Source organism: Acipenser ruthenus, chromosome 7 (assembly GCF_902713425.1).
Source record: "Acipenser ruthenus chromosome 7, fAciRut3.2 maternal haplotype, whole genome shotgun sequence".
NCBI lineage: Eukaryota > Metazoa > Chordata > Actinopteri > Acipenseriformes > Acipenseridae > Acipenser > Acipenser ruthenus.
This window is the reverse complement of record NC_081195.1, coordinates 64,565,801-64,580,107: the sequence shown is the minus strand read 5'-3', so window position 1 is coordinate 64,580,107 and position 14,307 is coordinate 64,565,801. Positions and strand designations below refer to the sequence as shown.

Sequence of the window (14,307 nt, the reverse complement as noted above, 5' to 3'; positions counted from 1 at the left end):
AGCCTTCACGGATCACCTAGGGTGTTTGTGACGGCTCTACCAGATTTCTTCTTTTATGGAGTCACAAAAGATCAAACGCGGAAACAAGTTCAGAGGCCGACAGTTGTGTTTTGTATGATTTTCATAACTCCCATTGCTCCGTTGTGTTTAATTCTCAACACAGGATATGTTATTTACGCTTCTCTTGTCCCTGTGACTTCTTACTTTCATGTCTCATTTAAGAATAATTACCTTAGAGCTGAATTGCTTTCTGCCATGTTTCCTTCTTTTATTTATGACTGGTGGTAGTCTTTAAGTTAGTGGTTACTTTATTTGAATCTAAGGTCTGTTGAAAGGTTGTGTGGGATTAACGTAAGGCTAATAGAACACAGCTAACCAATCAGAGAGCAGGATTTTTTAAAGCAGATTTATAATTTTTTTTAATGCACGCTTGGAAAACCAGCTGCCGACAGCCCTCACAAAATTACATTCTTATTCTAAGACTGGGACAATGGGGTTGATGGGGGTGGTTTACCTGTCTCTCACTAAACAAAGTAAAAATATAATGCTCCTTTTGTTCAACAGCACCAGTTTTTCCTCTTGCATCCAACAACAATGGCAGCCAAAAAGGCCACGAAGAGAGCTGTGGGCACTAACTCTGACTTCTTCTTCTTCCTGTTTGAGCAGGCTAAAATTCAGGAGTTTAAGCTTCTATCATCATGGATCAGAACAGGGATGGCATCATCAGCAAGGTGGACATTTGGGATACTTTTGCAGCTCTTGGGCATGTCTGAATGTGAAGAACGAGGAGATTGTTGGTATGATAAAGGATTAAGAAAGCATCCGGACCAATCACTTCACCATCTTCTTAACCATGTCACGTGAAAAACTAAAAGGCTCTCATGCGGAAAAAACCAATATATACGTGTTTAAGCATTTAGACCCTGAGGGCAAAGGCATTCTGAAGAAAGAGTATTTTGAGGAAATGTAGACGGCCCAAGCAGAGTGGTTCTCAAGGAAGAGATGCCCCCCACCCCAGATGTTGCCAGAAGCCTGGATTACAGGAATCTGGTTTGTATCATTACTCACAGAGAGGAGAAAGACCAGGAGTAGAGCCTTCTCCTACATGTGCTGTCCACCTTTACATGTATTGTTGTTCATTGTGATTTCAGCTTCATTCTTTTTTTCTTCAGTTAGTGTTGTAGTTTGTGCAATTCCTTTTTTGTTCCTGATAAAAGTAATGCCGCACCCATTAAAAAAAGCATATTGATGCTGATGTTTAATCTGTCAAGAAGAATGAAACAGTACTGTATCTGGTAGTTCTTATAAATAGAGTAAGCCTTATATATCACAGGAAAGCAAAGACATAAACAACTGCATTACACAATCTGAGGGAATAGTTTGATTTGGGTGTAGCATGAATAGTGGGAAATATGCTGAAGCATTATAGATTTATGGTTCTTTTACAGTAAACTGTTATAGTGTATGGCTATTTACGTCTGGTTGAACCATTGCCTAAGCAGAAGCCAATCTAGAAACTGTGCATACTGTAAAGGTCTGTCTGTTATTTGAAGTATTTGAAATCAGTTTATACCCAAAGATGATCTTGGGATACAAGATATGGATAAGTATGTATACTTATTAAATGCTATGAAATGGTGTAGTACAAATAATACAATGTGAGATTCCGGAATATAGGTCAACATTTATATTGTCATTACGAAACCTTCACTACTAATACAGTGACTCGGTTGTGAATATTTAATTTGTATTTATTTATTTAATTTTAGGATGACCAATTATTATTTTATTTATTTTCCCCCAATTTGGAATGTCCAATTATGTTTTATTTTTCTCCTCACCACAGCGAGTCCCCACACATCACAGACATTCTGAGGGCATGCACGCATCCTCCGATCTCGCAAGCCTACAGCCAGAATCACATTTACCCCGAGCAATCCAGAGCAGAATGAATATTTAATTTCTTACCTGTTTAGTATCCTAGTATGTGTGTGTGTGTTTTTTAAATATAATTCTGTATTGCTGTTTCTACTGAGATCATTTACTAGGCATAATAACTAATGCCCCATTTTTAACCAGGGGGGCTGCTTCTGGAAAGACTCCTAAAAGCAGAATTTCTGGTTAGTGAGCTGATTACAATTAGGACTTTCAGCGAGCTCAGTAATCAATCTAAACAATAGAGAATGGTAGTAAACACACAGAATAGGATATTAAACAGGTGAGAAATGAAATACAGTGTAAATACAGAATCCTTTTAATATGGGTGTGGAGACAGAGATCATAAACAGTATGTCCTGGGGGGATATAGATGGATCATGGTGGCTTAAGTAACTTCACAATTCGGATTCATAGTACCTTTCACACATATCACAATTCAACTAATAAAAAGCCACATCATATAAAAAAATCTTTCAGTCTAGTGTAACATGAATTAATATAATCAGGCAGAGGTGGCACTGAGGTACATAGAAACTAATAGCTCTGCTCTCATAGGTCTCCTGCATATTTAAGCATGGGAATTGGATATGCTTGGGTAGACCTCGGTAAATGGCCTGTCGCCATGTGAAAAGGGGTGAGAAAATAACGGGACAGGCTGGCTCATTTTAAAACAGGAGAGGACACGTGCTGCAGAGATTTTAACCAACTGCTTCCTATTAATCAAAGAGCTTGGAAGCCCAGAGAAAAGGGAGTTCCAGGAATTGATTCTGGAGGACACAGAACATGAATTAAGACCTCAGCAGTATGAGATGACAGCATTGAACTCAGCCATGGCAGGGATCATCTGATGGGACAAAAAGACAGAGAGACTTTTTATCATCTACTTTTTCCACAATAATCTCCATGTTTGATATCCTATTATGTAGGTTCTGTATGATTCACTGCACAGCAGTTGTTTCTGATTAGTTCATTATTTGTCATGCTTTCTCACTATTCCAGCGAACATTCTTCTGTAAAGACTCCTCAAGGACTTCCCCACAATCAACCTTGTCTTTTCAGTAGCAGAAACAACAATAGACAAATATACAGAACATGCAAACTAGATAATATAGTAGAGAAAAAATAGCAAATATAAAGTATACCTTTAACACACATTATTCTTTAATTAAAATAAATACATGAGCAGTCCAATCTGTGCCTAGGAAGGTATTCTCAGTAGCACTCCTGTTTTTACCTGGGCTTGCATGGAGATCTTGTAGGCTGATTCCAGAAAAATCATGTGACCCATTAAACTCTGTAGACTCTGGCTGTCTGGTTTCTTGCTACCGTAGAGCAAGTTGGGTGAACAGGGTTGGAAGCCACCTGCTGGATAGTGAACACATTACAGCTGCATCCTACATTAATCAAACCTTCAGTAGTTTCAATCCTGGTCCTCAAGCGCAGTACAGTCCTTGGTTTTGTTTTTTAAATTTGCATTTCAGTCTGGTGATGACTCCAGAACACTCACTGTAGTGACACCATGTTCACAGGCTGTCATGTGCTATCTGTTAAGTGCTGTCTCATGTGCACTGGAAAACAAAGCACTTGTAAAACCAGTTTGGTTCCCGGTTGAAACAAAAACCTTGTACTTGAGCACTGGGGTTGAAATCCACTGTTCTATACAATAAACCTACAGCATTAGATGTTTTCACCTCCCCATTGGAAGCAACTATACTTATAATTTAGCTGAGAGTGTAGAATTTCTATGACAAAACACTCTAAATGTTTAAACCACAACAGATTAAACACGTTTATATCAGCTTTTCATCTGTTTTTTATTCAGATGTAATGACTTATAATATGTTTCTAAGTGTTCAGCAGCTACCTCTAAACATGTTGGGAGTGTATTTTATCTTGCACTCTTTGTATGACAGCAAAGAGTACAAAAGCAATACATTAGAGGGTGACATGACTACATACTTTTCTGTTGAGTCTTGATGTTTACTGGGTCTCACTCAAAGAGAAAAACTTTAAAGTGCAATGCAGATACCTTTCAACTGCAATGGCTGGGCTATGAACAAGTAGGATTTGAACCTGTGACCTTCTGGTCTACAGTTGTGTATTCATCGAGCCCCCAGCACCCTTTGATATCCCCCAGTAAATGATTCCTTTCTTCAGAAGAGGCCATGCAGTGAATTAACATTGGGACTAAAATAGCCTGCTTATACTAACAGTGGGCTGACTGGGTCAGTGCTGAGGTCCCTTGGTGCTACAGTGTGGGAATGCCTGCCATTCCACCCCATGCTGATTCTGCCTTTGGATAAACACAGGGCTCCCCAAGGCCTTACTCAACCCAGTAACTCTCAAAGACATGTTATTTTTCTTCATTTACTCAAAAACATTATAATTGGAACAAGTGAAAGTCGTGAGATAACTATGTCCAATAAATGTTTAGTCATCTCCATTCTCAAGTGACACATACAGATGTGCTCAAATTTGTTGGTACCCTTACAGCTCATTGAAATAATGCTTCATTCTTCCTGAAAAGTGATGAAATTAAAAGCTATTTTATCATGTATACTTGCATGCCTTTGGTATGTCATAGAATAAAGCAAAGAAGCTGTGAAAAGAGATGAATTATTGCTTATTCTACAAAGATATTCTAAAATATCTCTGCTCACTCCACTGAAACCGCCCTTCTGTCTGTCACCAACTCACTTAAGTGTGCCCGAGCTGCCTCTCTCTCCTCTGTCCTAATTCTCCTCGACCTCTCTGCTGCCTTTGACACTGTTGATCACTCTATTCTACTATCATCTCTTGCTGACCTGGGGATCTCTGGCACTGCTCTGGCCTGGTTCTCCTCCTACCTCTCCAACCGCACTTACCAGGTAACCTGGCGTGGAGCAACCTCCACACCTCACCCTCTCTTGACTGGAGTCCCCCAAGGGTCAGTCTTGGGTCCTCTCCTGTTCTCTCTCTACACCCGCTCCCTGGGCCCCCTCATCGCATCCTATGGTTTCTCATACCATTTCTATGCTGATGATGCTCAGATTTTCCTCTCCTTCCCCACCTCTGACTCCACCATCTCCTCCCGTATCTCTACCTGTCTGTCTGCTATTTCCTCCTGGATGCACTCGCATCACCTCAAACTCAACCTCTCTAAATCTGACCTCCTTTTCTTTCCCTCCTCCTCCCCCTCCTCTGATCTCTCTATCTCTGTTCCTCTGGAATCTACCACACTCTCTCCCTCTTCCTCAGCTAAAAACCTTGGAGTCACCCTGGACCCCTGCCTCTCTTATTCCCAGCACATCTCCACTCTGGCACGCACTTGCAGATTCTTCCTGAGCAACATCCGAAGAATCCGACCCTTCCTCACCAACTATGCTACCCAGCTCCTGGTCCAGGCCCTGGTACTCTCCCGCCTAGACTACTGCAACTCCCTCCTGGCTGGCCTCCCTGCGTCCGCCACCCGTCCGCTCCAGCTCATCCAGAACTCTGCTGCTCGCCTGGTGTTCTCTCTACCTCGCTTCGCCCACGCTACTCCACTACTCCGCTCGCTCCACTGGCTCCCGATCACCGCTCGCATCCAGTTCAAGACTCTTGTACTAGCCTACAGATGCCTTGATCAGACTGCACCCAGCTACCTCCAGACCCTCATCTCTCCCTACACCCCCACTCGACCTCTCCGCTCCGCCTGCACTAGAAGACTGGCTCTACCTCCGCTACGCTCCCCTGCCTCCCGAGCCCGCTCCTTCTCCACCCTTGCTCCGCAGTGGTGGAACGACCTTCCTACAGATGTCAGGACTGCCCAGTCCCTGACCACATTCCGGCGCCTCCTTAAGACTCACCTCTTCAAACAGCACCTGTAGAACTCCTCTGTTGTATCCTGGGACACTATCACCCTTCATTTAAATATGCTTTATTTTGCTCTTATCTGCCCCCTATTTTACTGCATTTAATCCTGTACCTCAGAATATTGTAATCTCCCAAGTGTTTAATCTGTAGTATTTTGTACTTAATCATATCCTGATGTAACTATCACTACTTAATCATATCCTGATGTAACTTTCACTATTATCTGCTGTATTATTGAATTGTGGTTTGTCACACTTGAGAATTATTGTATTTCCTGTTCTTATTGTATGACTTATATTGTAACACTTGAATGTATTTGTATTTGCTTGCGATTGTAAGTCGCCCTGGATAAGGGCGTCTGCTAAGAAATAAATAATAATAATAATAATAAAATGGCCTGGACACATTTGTTGGTACCCCTTAGAAAAGATAATAAATAATTGGATTATAGTGATATTTCAAACTAATTAGTTTCTTTAATTAGTATCACACATGTCTCCAATCTTGTAATCAGTCATTCAGCCTATTTAAATGGAGAAAAGTAGTCACTGTGTCTGTCTGGAATTTGCTAAAATGCATATTGACAAGCCACAATCCTTCTGGGAGAATGTCCTTTGGACAGATGAGTCAAAACTGGAGCTTTTTGGCAAGTCACATCAGCTCTATGTTCACAGATGAAAAAATGAAGCTTTCAAAGAAAAGAACACCATACCTACAGTGAAACATGGAGGAGGCTCGGTTATGTTTTGGGGCTGCTTTGCTGCGCCTGGCACAGGGTGCCTTGAATCTGTGCAGGGCACAATGAAATCTCAAGACTATCAAGGCATTCTGGAGCAAAACGTACTGCCCAGTGTCAGAAAGCTCTGTCTCAGTCGCAGGTCATGGGTCCTCCAACAGGATAATGACCCAAAACACACAGCTAAAAGCACCCATATATTTACAATATTATGTTGAATAAAAAATCAAAAGCAAAGTCTGATTTCTATTAAATATGGAATAAACAACGGTGGATGCCAATTACTTTTGTCAGTTTCAAGTTATTTCAGAGAAAATTGTGCATTCTTCGTTTTTTGTGGAGGGGTACCAACAAATTTGAGCACGTCTGTATACAAGAGAAAAAAACAAACAAACAAACAATAATTGTATTTTGCTTTTTAGCCTAACTGGTAATTTATCTGGTTAAAATAAATAGAGGTAGGTCTGGTGCCCAGAGCACAGAGAGAGAGGAAGTCTTTTCACATATGACTCCCTATTGATTGAAGCCAGCCAAGTAAGTATGTGATTTGGACTGCATCGTTCACGTTGCAGTTTTTTGGTGTTGTCTTTGGGTTTATTCTGCGAGATGTAATTGATATACTTGCATTACTATGCAAGTCCTGAAACAACTCTGCATCTTTGCCACTTTACTCTCAATTTCTTATGACACCACTGAATGTAGGTCTACTTCTACTCAACATGTAGTGCTGCTTAACATGGTGCTGGAGTGCTTTCTAGTCAGTCTGCTTTATCATACTATTGTGAGCACAAAGTATATATCTGTCTACAGCAGAAGCCCAAGTGTTTTGTACTAGATTTAGTTGAACCCTGGAATATCCCTATGAATGAGGGGCATTGCCTGTGAACTTGGGTCTGTGGATAAAGACTAGTTTTCTTGCTCAAAATTACCACCTGCTGCTATTGGCGTGCCATGGCCTGTCCTGCTAGACTCTTAGAGTCAGTCACATGACCACCTCAGGCCATCAACTAAGAGCAGAAATGAAACCACATCATTCATTAACAATTTTAGACTCCAAGATCAATTAAGTGACATGTACCGTACTCAGATCATGGGACTGTTAGGGAATATAGGAAATCTGTTATGAAAATTATACTTTTGCAAAACACAACAAAAATGTTCTGCTGGCAGGCTGTTTTGAAAAGAAATTATAAAAATATACTGACTTCAACAAATATTGGGGGACTATACACTGAGCCAGGACTGGAGTTAAGGACACAAAACATACCGTGACATGTAAACCAGTTATTTATAGAAACACTCTAGCAGTATCTGTTTATAACAGTGTGAGGTGATAATGCATATTTATGAAGACGTAGAAATCTGTCATAGGTCTGTGTTAGTAATTCTAAACAAATTAGCAAGACTGTACAATATGAATGTTTTTTATTGTCTTGCTGAGAAGTATGCAATTTTAATATACAGTATATATATATATATATATATATATATATATATATATATATATATATATATATATATATATATATATATATATATTTCATGATATTGCATGATAATATAAATATAAGTTTATATAAAATAATGTTAATTAGAATTAATACAGATTTAAAGATAGAAGTAAAAATTATGTCACAATATATAGAACACCATTACATCATGTTCGAATAAATCATGGATTTGAATATGAACAATAACAAGTAGTTGTCATGCCGTCAAAAACCTACAAATACTTCCAATGTTTTGATTCAAACACATGCTCCCTTGAGAAAGACATCATATTGAAATGTTGGGAAGTGGCTCTATAAAGAGAGAGAGAGAAAGAGAGAGATCACTTGAAATACTCACAATCACTAGAAATACTTATTTAAAAATAAAAGTAACTGATGAACTGAAAACTCTTTTTTGTTTCCTCTCAATAAAGAATGATTCTTGTTCAAGAAACAACAGAGGGTTCTATATAGGTTTCTTTTTATCTGATTGTTTTATATATTGCCCCCCCACAAGGGCTCTCTTGAATTTACTGTCTTGCATTATTAGCGAAAGCATATCTGCAACACTGGATATTGTGTCTTGAACAGATTATCTGCATGCGCCTTTGCTTTCTTTGAACTGATTTGAACTGGCATGGGAGGAGTTAAGTCATTGTTACAGTAATGTTGACATTGTCTAGGCAAAACTGGAAATACTGAAACATTTTGACTGGTTCAGGTATTGTTAACAATTGATAGAACAATGTTGCCCTGAATTCAGGACTTAATATCAGCAACATTAATACTTACATACATACCATATTTAATTACCTGTATAAAAGCATTGGTCACATTTTTGTTTTATTTTGTCAGCTACATCGATTTTGAATCTGAAGGCTGCTTATTGGGAGAGAAATTTAACTTTTCCTCAATAATTATCAGATTTTGCTGAATGAAACTGACCATTCATCATAACTACATCAACTGAACAAGCAGATATACAGTTTTGCGAGTGGCTAAAAACCAAGACAAAGCCATACACTTAATTCCTTGATAGATTTGCTAATTCCTTTGCAGGATAAAACTATTTACAATTGCAATTCAAGTGAATGGCTATCTTTATTATGGCCATCGTAATCGCAAGAGGAATCTCCATTTCCTGTTTAAACTTGTTATGTTCACTTCTGTATAAACAACCAGTTTATATTCCTTATGGGTTTGTGTCTTTGAAAGATATATCAATGCAGTGTACTTTAATACATATAATCCTGTAAACGTGTTCTGCAAACTGTTAAAACAAGCCACAGCTAAATCCCATTACAAACGTATGCAATGTAGAGGATTAACAGGTACTGTATCCTAGACACAGATATACATTATTTATACATAAAATAAACTTCAATCTCTTGCAGGTGATTTGTCTGGAGGACATACATTCTCCCTGGCAGGCCAGCAGATTGAGGCAATTGCCTTTTATAGTCATGATTCTGTAACGATTTTCCTAGTTTACTTGATAACATTTTAGTTTAGGTAACTGTTATAAGTGATTATAAACAATCTATAAACATGTTATTAATTCATAAGCTAAAAGGCATGCCAGGATATCCATTAATTGATTAGTCATTCTTACTTAATATTGATTTTCCACAAAGAAGAACAATCACGATCATGATTGATTTGCAAGTCTGCCACTAAAGGTATGTAGCCCTGCTTAAGTAAACACTATCTTGGTACATAGTGAACTCTTATTGCACAATTTATTGTATTATTAATGGTGTTTTGAATTTGTTTTATATTAACTCTTGCCATATGAGCTGAATCGAGCATATTCTCTCAATATATTTACCTGGGTACACAAGACTGAAACAGGAATGAAACTGAAGGTTTCCCCTAAAGGCATTTACAAACAAAAGAACAACTGGGAGACCAAGCCTGTATAGAAAATCAGTGTCATCCTCCCCTGCAATAGAGGCGGTCCTACAGAACATACTGTACACATTCCACACTCATTACAGCTTATCCAATCGCAATGAACCTTGGTATTAACTATATTTAGCATACAGTATTGCGAGTCTTAGATTCTGGGTATACAGGGTGTTTAGAAAGTAAGGTTATCTTGAGAACACAAGAAGATATTCTACATACTGTAAAACATGATGCAAACACTTCATTTGTGTAATGAAAGGCTTGAAGGCTGCTCCCTCAGCTGCCATGATCCCTCTGAGCACAGTTTCTACTTCACTGTCTCCTGCTGTTTATAGACACATGGTTACACAATATGCTGCTGCTGTTGTTCAGTGGAGTATCACTTGATGATGCAGAAGGGAAATGTAGAATGGCTGGGATGGAGCTGCAGACACTAAGTGCTCCCGGTTCCTGTCATTTCATACAACCCTGGAAAGATTTTTATGGCGAAGGTGATTTTGTACAAATAAGCAGAATGAGAGGGACCAGTTTTAAAAAAGAAATGTCCCGGTGAGACCAAAGAACCTGAGAAGCAATTACAAGCTATTGCATTTTCTGAAGTAATAAACACGCTGTTAGACAGCCACTTTCTGCTCATGGGTTCAGATTAAGAAAAGAAGTGGGTGTCACCCAAACCTGAAATTAGAAAAAAAAAATTAAAACATATGATACATAAAGTATGTTATTTTTTTTTAAATGTCTGTGTGCGCTATCAATAAAAAAAGCGCAGCGTCTGTGTAATTTCCTTGTTATGGCGACCTTTTCTGCATGTTCCATTGGCAGGCTCAAGACTAAAATAGCAAAATAACTGTGTGTTACATGTTTTGATTGAATCCACCTAATACTGCTTTTTTGTGTTTTAAATTTAACTTGGGCTTCTTTGTTAGTACCAAACCCTGCCAAAAAACATTTGAAAACATGCTGACATACTTACCATCACAAATAGGTAAGGACACGGTTTAACTCTTACAGAAAGAAAATCCTAGGATAACTAGTTCAGTACTTTCAATGGGCGTATATCAGTTTACTGGTGTTTTGAGTTATTTGCCCTAGACCTATAAACAGGTCTGCAGTTTTCTCTTCAAATGAGCAGGCCCAACGTGTCACGGTTTTGGCTTCACTCAACACAATACAGTGTAAATCAATTAGGTAAGTCAAGCACTGAAAGAATCATCCATCATCATTGATATGTTTTTCCTATGATAAGGCGGATATATACAGTAGAATGCCTAAGGCACTTGACTTCTTATGCAATGCTTGGTTATCCAGCAGCAGATTGTTGAAACAAGCAGTTCCTAGTTGGTCATGCACGCCAGAAGCACTAGTACTTTTAATCACAGAGAGCTTAGTGTAGTGATCAATAGTCAAATAGCCTCTTCTGGGTTCTCAACAGCCTTTTAAACTGGAATCTTGAATCTCTGGAGTCACCCATACAGCCACAGAGGTGAAACTTTAGTTAAGGGATCCACTATAAGTGGTTAAACATATGACATATGCATGTAATAACATCAAATATACATTATAACTTCAGTTAATAATGGAACTAAATCAAAGTATGCATCCTCTTTAGTATACAATGCACATGCATCCTCTTTAGTACAATGCACACAAAAGCCATCTATTTATAAGAGTAAAAACTAAATAAAAAAGACCTATTTTAGTTTAACAAATGCAATAGTGCACTTATGGCATTGAGATGAGGTGAGTGGTCCCCCGCCTCATATTACAGTGGTACCGATCTGTAATTGCTGTAATTATTACTGTGTGTTTGGTTTTCAGGCTAGTCAGTACAGACGTGGAAACCGTTGGAAAGAAATCCTCGTGCATACGTCAGTTGGGGGTGGTTAAGTAAATTAACACCAGTTGATAAATGAAAGGACTGCTCTGAAATATATGCAGGACTGGGACGCTCACTCACTCTAGGTTTTAGGTTTGTGTTGTTAGTTGTTTCAACAGTGACAGAAGTGCTTCTAGACAGGTTGATGAAATTGTGTTAAAATAATTGGTAAGTTCTGTTGCTAGAGAGCTGTGTGGTTCTGAATCTGAAACAGGAGAAGGTACTTCTCCCCGTGACCTGATTATAGATGTTTCTGTTACTTCCTGGTAACTACATACTTCCTGTGCTGTAGGTCAAATGTTGTCCAATGGTCAAACTACAATTTGGACATGTGACCTTTAGCAAAGAAAGTGTTAAGGTACAAGGAAGCAGATGTTTAAACTTTAATTTACATCATTGTGCTGTATTAGAAAAATCTTACTTATTGTGAAAAAAAGCAAGGAACCCAAAATATTCAGCTCAACATAGGAAGGGCCAGTGATAATGTTTATAATCAAAAAATGTATTTCAGTTTAACTGCTCACTGATCTTGCTGCAGTGTTTGTGCTCTACAGTGCCGTTATTGGTACAGTGGTCATATGTTAAATTACTGTAAGGTTTATGTTTTATGCTTTTCAATGTATTAGTCCTTCCAGGTCAATAAATAAATCAATCAGAAGATAGTGTTGTGCTTAATATACATCTTTAGTAAATGTAGCATTGATAAACAAATCATACTTAATATAGTATACACTATAATACTGCAGTATTTTAAATAATTGACTTGATCCCCTGTCACAAAGACGGCCGGAGTGGGTGGCGTCAGATCAGAAGCAGGAAATAAAACGACAGAGACTTGGGGTTTTGGTGAAGCTGAGCGCGTGATCGGGCTCAGCGTTTAATAATTAAATTGACAGAACAGAAAATAAAAGGTTCGAACACAAAATAGGACACGGCACTTGCGCCAAAATAAATAGATAAACAAAACGAACAGACACTGACACACAGGGACGAACACTAAACAAACACGTACCACGTAGCAATTCGCTTACTTTTTACTTTATCTCCTCACTCTCTCCCGTTCCTTCGCCCTGAACACACAACCCCGAGTGAATGAAACGTGCATCTGTTTATACTGTTGTGCTGGGATTCAATTACCAATTAATTATTCACTTGAATCCCAGCACGTGGATTAATTAAGTGTACTCCCGTGACCACACATTACATTTTAACCAGCACGTGAAGTGATTTGTGCCATCCTCGTGCCTAAATGCAAATCTACATTTTTAAATCACTCGTGTTACACAGACCCATTTATATCCCGTGTACCAATGACTATACACCAACATTTACACACGCAACATACAACATATAACACAAACTACGCACAAGGGCGTGGCCACATTGCCACATCCCCACATAAATCACGCGTCTTATACTTCTTCTGTATCACTGCCACTACTAGTCTGTGACACCAGAGCAAAGTTTTAAGCACTCAGCTAATAACAGAGATCTTGCACTTTACACAGGAAACCTTCAGACCCCAGTGATGAGTGTCGATCTTCAAGATTAAGCAATCCTCCGACTTAAAAATAGAGATGTCCGTTTTCAGAACATGCCAGCTCATTTTGTGATTTCATAATGTGTTTTAGGTCTAAGTTAAATCCACTTGTAGTTGACAGAAGGAAAAATATATTACTGATAGCCTCAAGGAGCATGCTGTACTTGGGGTCCAGTCCTCGTGCACCTGATTAATAGCCCACAAATAAAAAATATTTAAAATCTTCAGCAAAATCATTCTAGAAAGTTATTACTGAATTGTATCTTTGTTCTACAGGTATTGCACAGTTTATTACAAGCCGTTAAGTGCATGAGCAAAACACATTGTTAACTGGGGAGTGAATCTAATGTAGGAAGATGCTGAGGACAAACTGTCACAATAGTATGCTGCTTTCTGTTATGTAACACGAGTAATTGCTGACTGTCGGAAGCTCATAAATCACAAGAGGAAGGAATATTCAAGTCATAAGGGCTTAACAGCAACAAACAAACCCGTCTGTTCTATAATAACTATAATTAACTGTGTGGGTGTCACATTTTGTAAAAGGCTCGATTTACGATCTGTGACACGACTAGTCAAGATAACTATTCCCATCAAATTGTGAGATGGGAATTTCTGACAAATAATGTCTAAGCGAATTCAGTCATTTCTTCTTTTAAACTTATTTCTGATGTAATGTAACTATGTTATTTGTAAATCTATACCCACGTGATGATTTACATGCATCTCTTCTGAAGTTAAATCTTTCCTCTAACTTCTACTGTGCGGATCTGGATCATAATGGAGCTTCCAGGGGCCAGTCTTAATAAAAAATAAAATAAATAAATAAATAATAAATTATATATATATATATATATATATATATATATATATATATATATATATATATATATATATATAGTTGTGGTACTGTGATCTGGCTAGATAAAAAAAAAATGCATATCCTCTCCAATCCAACTTCAATCACTGGCATTCAACTACCATT

At 38.4% G+C, this 14,307-nt stretch overlaps 1 pseudogene; it reads left to right on the top strand.

Annotated features, from left to right (window-relative positions):
• Nucleotides 1-594: 594 nt before the first annotated feature.
• Nucleotides 595-1,092, top strand: LOC117414462 (myosin regulatory light chain 2, ventricular/cardiac muscle isoform-like; annotated as a pseudogene).
• Nucleotides 1,093-14,307: the final 13,215 nt, after the last annotated feature.